General features: G+C 34.0%; 1 non-coding gene across 1 annotated transcript; it reads left to right on the forward strand.

The window, feature by feature from the left end:
* Nucleotides 1-1673: 1673 nt before the first annotated feature.
* On the forward strand, nucleotides 1674-1838 carry LOC129943593 (U1 spliceosomal RNA). The gene has a single exon (XR_008781318.1). It is a non-coding gene; the product is annotated as a U1 spliceosomal RNA (small nuclear RNA).
* The last annotated feature ends 8820 nt before the right edge of the window (nucleotides 1839-10658 follow it).

Here is a 10658-nt window from a genome sequence, read left to right on the forward strand (position 1 = left end):
ACGGTTTAAAATTTGTCTGATGTAGTTGACAGTGTGGCAGTTCTCCATTCAAAATTCGAAAATTCGTGTGTTCAATTTTCAAATAAATTTTTAATTGATATAAAAATGGAAAATAATAATTAATTTCTTTTTGTGTAAAATAAAATTAAAATTGTGATTTAAATTTAAAAATAAACGCGATGAACTTGAATTTAAATGTTTATTTTCAACTCTTTTTTCTTGACAAAAATAAACCTTAAAAAAAAGTAGGTTGGTACTGTTTATTGAAACATGAGATAATACCTTTTTATTTCAAAATGTTTTTTGTTTGTACTATTGTCATAAGGACAATCTTCGTCATCCACAATTTCCTCATTACAAGCGTAAAATTATCCACTTGCAACACATTTTGTTCCTGCTTGTATCATGAACGCGCATCCTCAGCTTTTTTAGGCTACCAAATTTCCTTTTGAGAAGACCAAAGCAATGTTACCCTCTTACTCTAAATTGTATGCTTTTGAACTGTCAAGTTGCTCTATATTACATACTTCTAAATAAAGTTATTACGAAGTCATTAAGAGTATACACAGTCCCCAGCGATCCATTGATGAGTCGACACATAATTTTGTTTGTTTTTGAAAATTTTGCAGTTTTTAAAAATGTTGGCATCGTGACTACTGCCAGGGCTTCCTACTACAACATCACGGATCCTCAACTTGTAATCACATTGATTTATTGAAAAATATGTTTAGTAATCTACTATTGGTGCCTTTGCGAGCTTTATTTCCGTACCGTCAATATAGCTTATGCACAATGGTAGCTCATGATACGTTTTCGCGACGATTTTTCTTCTCTCTTCATTGTTTGGTCAAAATATATTCATCAGTAGTAGTTTTAAAAGATCTCGAAAAAATTTGGTTCGTTATTTTGCTGAATGTACTTCCACTTCCAAATCCAAAAGGTAGGAAACAATCGCCAGTTGAAGTTCAATTGAAAATTGTTTCCACGCATGTGGTTTTTGGAATTCAACATCATCCTAAATTAAGAAAAGTAAAATTGAAAATTGACTTATTTCTATTCTTAACATTTGGCGGAGGCGATTGTTGTCCTTTGTTGATAAAATGCGCTCACGGTAGACAATGGATTTAGGCACAGTGATTGTAATCCACGACGAGTAGCCAGGACCAAAAACATTTTTTTCGTTTAGTTCATTTAGGATTTCATCGACGTTGTCCTCTTTTTTACTTTTTTCGCTATCTATAAAAAAAAGTTTCGTATTATTTTTATCTTTAAATTTTTATATTTGTTCATGATTATAATTAGCATTATTTCATCGGCAGCATCTTCTATTAAAAATTCAATTAAATATTCACTTTCTTTTGGAATATATTTGAAAATGAAAAAAAAACTAATTTAAATCAAAAATATTTTTTGTTGGTCATAACAAATGTCAGTTTTAAGCTTATTTTGACATATTTACTCTGGTTTTGCTACAAACTAGAAAAGACGGGTTCACGATTTACAAAAAAAAAAACCTTTTTGCACTTTTTGCTTGCACCGAAATTTTATTTCATCCCCTTTAGACAAATACAAAAATACCCTTATTAGTTCTCTTTTTTTTTCTTATTTCATAGAATTCACATTTACTTTGTGTAGAAAATATTTTAAGATATCGTTGAATAACGGTAAAAAGCATACTTACCTGGCGTAGGGGTTACCGTGATCATGAAGGCGGTTCCCCCGGAGTGAGGCTTGGCCATTGCACATTACGGTTGAGTTGACCTCCGCGATTATTCCTAATGCGAATAACTCGTTCGTGTAATTTTTGGTAGCCGGGGATGGCGTTCGCGCCGCCCCGACATTAAAAAACTTTGAGATTTGTATATATTTGGGAAGGCATCAGGGAGGCATCAGGGAGGGATCAGAATTAGATTGCTGTAAAATCAAGCTTTTTACTTACATCCTCATCTAATTAGTAATTACTTAAGAAATCCCAATACTAAGAGGATGTGCAATTCGACAGATTTTAAGATGGAAATGCAAACAATTAATAACTTTCAGATTAGTTCAGATACAAGAAAAGATGTTATCTTGCTTGTGTGAATATGGATAATATTTCTTTCAATTTGGATAACTTTAATTTTTATTTGGAAAGTTCAAATTTTGTTATAAAATTAAAGTAAGCACGTAAAAAACATACAATTTATTCAGTCAAAAGTAGCTGTAGCCGTAGGTGCATAATATGTTATACTACTTCTTTAAAAATTAACATGAAAAATGACTTCGTTCCACCTTTAAAAAAAACGCTACAAAATAAAAATATACTAATTAAACGGTGACAAATTACTGTACACACAACACCATATACCTACCTACCTAACGTCTAATAGATTAATTGCACATAAACACCATGTCAGTCAGTAAGCCAGCCTACGGTTAAATCACGTGAAAATGTCTTCGAGTCAATTTATATATAATATATGATTTTTTTCCATATTTTTAAAATTTAATTATAGGTTTTTAGGTTAAGCCTCGCTTTTCTGTAATTAACCAATTTTTCTCACACATTTGTACATCCAGTACTCATAAAAAGTAAACCTTAAACCAGACACCTACTAAAAGATATTATTGAAAAATACACCCACACTTCATTCTTACGTAAACCTTTTAAGCAATAATAATTATTACAAACGAAACAAAGTACTTAAGGTATGTAGTTTCAAGTAGGTACTATTAGGTCTTGTTTCTTAAAAAATAACGTTTGTAAGTATTCTATTCCGGTCTATTCAATCGAAATTTCAAAACTTAGAACTTACATACATATATTTTATACGGTAGCAAAATAAATTATCAATTAAAGTCTTCAAATCACCCTACGAGCACCATTTATGTCATCGATCGAAGTAACTTTCATAGTGGATGGCACATTCTGTACGTACCTCAATCAAGTTGTCAAAAAAAAAACATAAAAATGGTCACTTTCAAGGTTGTCACACTAGACCGACCATGATATGCCATCCATTTTCTCACAACGCAATAATGATTTTTAATAAATTAATATTTTCGTTTAAAATAAAGTTTGTACCTCAGCTCTTTCATTTAAAATTCATAGGAAAATACTAAAAAGGCTGAAATATGAGTACCAGCTACGAGGTTATTAAATTATTTTAAGAACACCCATGTAGGTAGGCTTTTTGCTAAGATGATATAACTAAGTAACTTCTTTACGCCTGTCATTCACATCATTAAGCCGCACAGTAAAATAAAAAAAAGAACGCACACATATGACAGATTTTTTTTAGCCTCTTCATCTTTATGAAAGATGCGCGAGTACATTGACTTGGAACTTAACACACAACACAGCCTATGATGATGATAAGTTAGTAACAATCAATCAAACCAAATGTCTCATTTCTAAGCCAGCCTAAACTCACCTCCTCCGCAGTCTGGAAGTTTACCTATACCTTAAGTGATTAATGTATATCCCCAAAGTCTATGACTTGACAATCTGAATAAAAACAAGCATTTGATATCCAAAACATCAGCCAGGGTATTGTGCATGTTAAAGTCGTAAAAAATGAAGTACAAAAAAAACAATAAGAAGATGAAATGCGATATCCGATCTCAAAAATGTATAAGCAAAAATAAAGCCCACTCTTGAATAAAAATTAAAAAATTAACAGAAAAAAGGTGAGGGAGCAATAATTCTGAATTTAAAAAAAAAAACTAAAACGTTTATCTTTGAATCAAAATCAAAACGAGTGCTACAAAATTGGATTTTCCAAAGAACCGCAAAGTTTTATTAGCTTCCAGCAGTCATTAGTCAACCAATTAAGGATTTTCGTCTTTCATCTTCATTTTATTTTTAGTTTTTTAATCTTTTTTTTTATTATTTTTGTGATATAAATCTCTGAATGAATACAATTTTTAATGGTAATTTATGGCTTGTTTTCATCCAGTGTCTGTCTGTTTTTATTTGTAATTTGATACTTAGTGTTAGTTTTTATTTTTGTATACATATTTATTTTTGCATCTCCATCAATAAAAAAAACATAAGGAACTTCTTGAGCTGCAACCGTGGTGTGCATAAAAAGTATTGCATGTTAAGATGTAACCACCACACAATCATGTCACCCCAAGACTACCGACCGATCGAGCAAAGACGCCATGTGGTGGAGGTGTTAACCTTTTCGTGCATTTCAAAAAAATATTTATCACTTTGAAAACTGAAAACGCAAACGTCTTTTTTTTTTGGTAAAACAGAGGCGCAGTTTACCTCGTCAAAAAAGATACATTGATGCAGATAACCAAAAATAAAAATTACCATAAATACTTTGGAACGACATATAACTGCTCGCCGCTTCGAGTATCTCTAAGGTTTGTCGTGAAAGTTAAGATACTCCTCTTTTTATTTTAATTCGAGTACGATTGCATGCCTCGCAGTGGCGCTGTGGCGCGGCGGCTAGATCTTTTAATTATTTATCAATGAACTGATGAGATATGCTGATGTCGATGTGCATTGGCATGCATGCCTTTCCCGTATAATACTGCTTCATATTAGAATTTTCAAGTCACTTAATTATATTTGACATAATTTTTCCAACGGCAGCGCTGAGAGTTTACTGTATAAAAATAATTTAAATTAATTAAAAGAACAAGAGTGAAAAATAGCACATCGTTTATAATTTAAGAGCAAATTGAATTAAAGTAGGTTGAAAAATTTAAGACAGATACGATCAGCTGATTGAAAAGAAGGTTGTGATGATTTGAACATGCGATATAAAAAGGTTTGTCGAACAGAAGCGGTTTTTGTATATTGCATGAGATGCAGTAAATTGTTGGTAGAATTACTGAACAATTTTACATAAGAAGTTTTTCAGTCTAAAAAGATTTATGAAGATTTAACATAATTTTAACATTAGCTTATAGAAAAGTGCCCAAAGTTTGATGACTTATGAAAATTAAGACTGTAAAGCTTTTATCATCCTCATGAATATTTAAATTATTTGAATATAACAACTTGATTGTGTAACCCCACTGTCTAGAATAAGACGTTGCACGAGTGTCAACCCGACAACTGGATTCCTATTTTTTAGCGTCTAGTTTGTACATATCAGACTTGTACAATAGAGCAGTCTTTTGTGAATGCAGTCTTTTTAACCCAATAATTGAATTTCAGTTTTGAGATTTCGGTACATAAATTATGAAATCTTCATTTACTTTTAGCAAAAAGATTGCAATCACTTTTTCCTAGTATTCATTTAACAGCAATCAATTGAATGCAATCTTTGAAAATAAATGCATTCCTTGCATTCTTTTAAAGTCATTACATTCTTTTCCAATATTTGAAATTCTTAATAAATATGTCATAAAACCGTTTATGAAGGCAAAAGGCAAAGCAAAGAATGTAAGTCTTCAAAATAATGCAAAGAATCTTTTGCAAAATAATAAATGAATTTAAATCTGAATTTTCAACGTGTAGTCAATCAATTTTATCTCAATGTTGAACTTATAAATGATTGCATTCTTTTACAACCCAGGTACATATTAGTTCGATCACCCAGTAACGGAAGAAAAGTACCACAAATACAGGGTGGTAAAAATTTAAGAGATGATGTTGAGTTCGAACCACACCTTAACCTCATATTGTTCATTTCACAATAGTGTGGCTATAGGGGCGTCCACCTCAACTTGCCTTCCATCCCAACAATTGCACCTCTCACGCTCCTCGTTTACAAGGTGCGATTGGCGAAAAAACTGACTCCTCTGGACCATTTCTACTTACTTACTTACTTAAGGTGGCGCTACAGTCTCCAGCCAGCTCGGTCCCTAGCTAGCTGTCTCCAGTTTCGCACACCAAGTTGGTTGAGGTCCTCTCCCACCTAAGTGCGCCACCTGAGTTCCGGTCTTGACCATTTCAAGCTTCGTCAATAATCAGAATGTTAGCAATAAATGGCCAAGTACATAAACCTAGAACTTAAGGCTGCAAAGACGAACTTGGAAACATCATAGTGGAACTGCAGCCAATGCTGAGGATATGGAAGGACCACTTTTGCAGACTGTATAACGGCGACTACGAACCGAATTCCGCTATCAGGCAGGATGATCCATTCATCATAGACGACGAAAGCCAACAATCCCGTCCTCTCAACTTAGACGAAATAAAGATTGCCATATCTAAGCTGAAGTCTAATAAAGCCGCTGAAGCGGATGGCTTGAATGCCGAGCTCTTCAAAGCAGCTGGAGATAAGTTGGTTAGGAGCATGCACCAACTTATCTATAAGATATGTTCGCAAGAAAGCATGCCCGATGAATGAAACCTCAGTATTGTTTGCCGGTCCTAAGTAAAGAAAACCCTCTAAAGTACACCAACTATAGAGGAATCAGTCTACTTAACATCGCCTATAAAATCTTCTCTGCCGTAATATGCTTACGTCAAAAGCCCATCGTCAACAACCTGATAGGTTCTTATCATTTTGGTTTTAGACCAGGAAAGTCCACAGTTGATCAAATATTCACATTACGGCCGATCCTGGAAAAAACCCAAGAGCACCAAATCGACACCCACCATCAGCAACGAACTGTATAGAGCCATGTCTAGTTCTGGCATCCCTGCCAGAGTCGTCAGTTTGTGCAGAATGACCATGGAGAATTCACGCTGCTTTATAAAGGTTCAACTTAACAGAACCTTTCGATGTCAAAAAAAGTTTTAGACAAGGTGATGCGCTGTCATGCGATTTTTTTTAACATCGTACTTGAAAGAATATAGCAGAGCTCGCACGTCAACACTAGAGGCACTATCTTTCAAAAGTCTGTCTAATACTAGCATATGTTAATCGGAAGAACTCAGCGTGATGCCAATGGGGCTTTTGTGAGTATTGAGGCAGAGGCAGAGGCGGCAAAAATGGGTTTAACGGTTAATGAGGGCAAAACAAAGTACATGTCGTCAAGAAAGGAGATACAATGCCGACGTACGTAACTTTGAGGTAGTCAAGGACTGCGTCTAACTAGGCTCCGCTGTAAACGCAGACACAACACCAGCGCTGAAATCAAACGAAGAATAACTTTTGTTATCCGCTGTTTCTTTGGGCTAAGAAAACAATTGAGTAGCAAAGTCCTCTTCGATGGACCAAAGTGTCGCTATAAGACCCTTATCATCCCCGTCCTACTATACGGTGCAGAAGCATGGCCTATTACAAAAGCGGATGAAAGCACTTTGAGTCGGTTCGAGAGAAAAGTTCTTCGTGTGATCTACGGTCCCGTATGCATCGAAGGGGAGTGGAGGAGAAGATCGAACGAAGAGCTGTACAGCGACGTAGACTTAGCCAGAAACGTAAAAGTCCTACGACCTGGCTGGATCACGTAGAGCGCGAAATCAATGCCCCGGCCCGGATAGTCTTCGAATCCACAACCACAGGACAGCTCAGTAGAGGAAGATTGCGAATCAGGTGGCACACACAGGACTTTAGCGCCACAAGAAATGGCAACAGTCGATGATCAATTGTTAGAAGAAAATCTTCACTTCACTGGAATAGCCAATAAACAGAATTGTCGCATTTAAGCGAATGATAATCCAAGACTTCATAAAGTGATTGTTAAAAAACGAATGCACCTACAAAGATTAACTGTTTGGTGTGGTTTATGGGCTGGTGGCATCATCGCTCCGTATTTTTTCAAAAATGAGGCCCGGTCGTGAAATGATAACGAACTATTTATGGCCCAAATTAGAAGATTTGGATGTGGATGATACGTGGTTTTAACAAGACGGTTACACTTGTCACTTCCCACACAGCTAACGGAACAATGTCTCTTTTCCGCGACAAATTCAATAATCGAACTATCTTACGTTGATGGTGATATCAATTGCCGCCAATATCAGAGGTTATTTGAAAGAAAAGGTTTACGTCGATAAGCCAGCAGTAATTCAAAAGCTAAAGGATGAGAAAATTTTTGGCACATTAAAGACATAGAACCTCATTTATGCCTAAGCGTCATCGAAAATTTGGAACGTGCGTCGGATGGACAATATTTTATTTCATACGTAATTGAACCATACCAATATTTTTTAAATAATTTAGTTTCATTCAAAATCAATATCGGTCTTTAAAATGTAACAACCCTTTATTAAGAAATATACAAAATTAAAGTTAAAGTTTGGATTAGAAATCAGAACTAAACTAAAACTAGGTCCGAAACGTATTTTCAAAACTATAAATGTATCAAATTCGATATTTTCTCAAGAATAGGAAGCTGTCAGGGTGCGTAGTTTTAAAGGAGTTCATAATTTGAGACGTTCATTTTGGATTAAGCTAATTAGCCAATTTCGGTTGTACCAAAACCTCTGAAGAAGCTTTGTAAAAAACTTGTTCCTTTGTAAATAAACTAGCACGAAATCCCAAAGCTAAAGGCAAAAACTATATACTTGTTCTCAAAGCTCTTAAATAAACTTTTAAAGATAGGTCACAACTCTCATTGTGAACATATAGGGATAAGAAAATCTAAGATCCAACCATTGTTCATTTTTTTATGATCACTCTTCTTTGTCAATCTTCATATGCCTATTTTCGAAAAACTCTCAATCAAAGTCAATTTGTACCGAAATGAAAACAAATTTGCTAAATCACTTTACGTCAATAACCTCGACGAGTCATCATATACTCTACAAAAATACAAATAAGATTGATCTTATTAAAACAATGAAACTATACTTACACCGCTCATCAAGGCTAAATTTGGGTTAAAAAGAACAACTAATTAAATGTATTGTTGTAATAATCTACAAAATAAAAAGAGGTATGATGAAGTGTAGGTTAGGAAACGCACTTAAAATACATTTCGTATCTTTATACATATCAAGAATTTCAATCAAATTCTGGACACGCCAGAGAGCTCTACGAACCAACCTGTTTTTGAACTAAAACAGCATTTCAATATTTATTTATTTTGTTGTGGCCAGAAGTCAAGTAGTCAAAGCTTTTGAAGCGTTTATACTTTGATATTACTTAACTGAGACAAGTTTAATTAAAAATGTTTATACAAATGTATATTAATCTGCAGATTTAAAGTACTCATATGAGTATACCACAGAAATTGCATTAGGTTGTTAAGATCTAGTCTAATTTATTCCTGATCACAACTTGAAATGACATTTTACCACAAGTCAGGGTCTTGAAGTATGACTAACAAGTTATTCAATTTGCTACTTATATATTCTTGAGAAAACACCACAACAAAATCCGTCAAATTAATTGAGGGTTTGTACTTACTATCTATCCATGCCTCTATTTTATTTGACCTAAAGCAATTACCAAATATCAAGTATTGTTTTGTAAAATTTCTGTCCTCAGTCAACACTTGAAGGGTTAAAACTACATACACGCTGGCGAAAAATAATAAAGTATCTAAAAGTTGAAGGCCACTTTAAGATGCATTGACCATGCAAAGAGAGGTGTGTCATATATAATGTCTGAAGTTGAAAGTTATTGTTTTTTTTTATATTTTTGTTTATTGTGTTTTAAAGCTTGGTTCAAGAGTAGGTAACGTATATATGGTAGTTAAGTGACGGATCATTGAATCGATAAGTGGCGAACACTTAAAACTGTTGTTTCAATTGTTTTCAAGTGCGAATAATAAATAATAATATTAATAAACATTTTTGCAAAGAGACCAACATTTTTGTTGATGTTGTTTATAAATATACTAAAAGTATGTTTTTACTTCCATTTTGATGGTTATTTTTTAAGATAATTTATTATATTAACAATGAATCAAAAGACGAAAGAAAAAATGTGTCCACATTCTTCAATCGCCAAACTTAAAACTCAATAAGTGCAGACAAATTATTCAAAAAGTGCAGGTGTTAAAAATCAGCCTTGTGTTTATGCCTCAATATCTGCAAATACGGCTTTAAAATCACTTGTACGAAAAGGTGGGTATTAATAGTTAATGAATTTATGAATTAGTCGAACAATCTTTTTCGTCAGTATCGGACAACGCTGAACCACCGTCAAAGCAAATTAAATAGGTATTAATCTACTACCAAAACGTAAATGGACTTCTGACTTGGACCAAGATGGTTTACATAAACATTAAGAATATTCTTCACGATATCATAATATTGACGGAAATATGACCCAACAACTCTATCTTGGACTCGGAGCATTTTGACTCCTCTTATCAAGTCTTTAGACGTGATCGTAATAACTCAGACAATTCAAACGCGCCCCGTTGGTGGCGGCGTTCTTGACGCTTTCAACAATACTTTCACTGGTTACCTGATTGACGACTTTCGATCAACAGACATCGAAATACTATGCTTGAAAATTAAAATTGCAAGAGGACATTTAATTATTGTATCAGCATATATACCTCCAAGCTCCAGGAATGAGGTTTATGAAAAACTAAACAACTGTATAGAAAGTATTTATATCCTTTCGGAACCTGAAGACGAAGTACTGGTTGTTAGTGATTTTAATTTACCCAATCTCAATGTATACTAAAATTGGATCCAATTTGACGACGATAACTTCTACGATCCATTTAAGGCGTCATCTTCAAATGAGCTTTTATTAACAGATGGTATGTCTTCATGTGGCTTATATGAACTTAACGGTGTGAAGAACCGTTTTGGAAAAACACTTGATCTGGGATTTTTCTTCGAAGCCATATGCTCTGAAGCA

This window comes from Eupeodes corollae, chromosome 1 (assembly GCF_945859685.1).
Source record: "Eupeodes corollae chromosome 1, idEupCoro1.1, whole genome shotgun sequence".
Classification (NCBI taxonomy): Eukaryota; Metazoa; Arthropoda; class Insecta; order Diptera; family Syrphidae; genus Eupeodes; species Eupeodes corollae.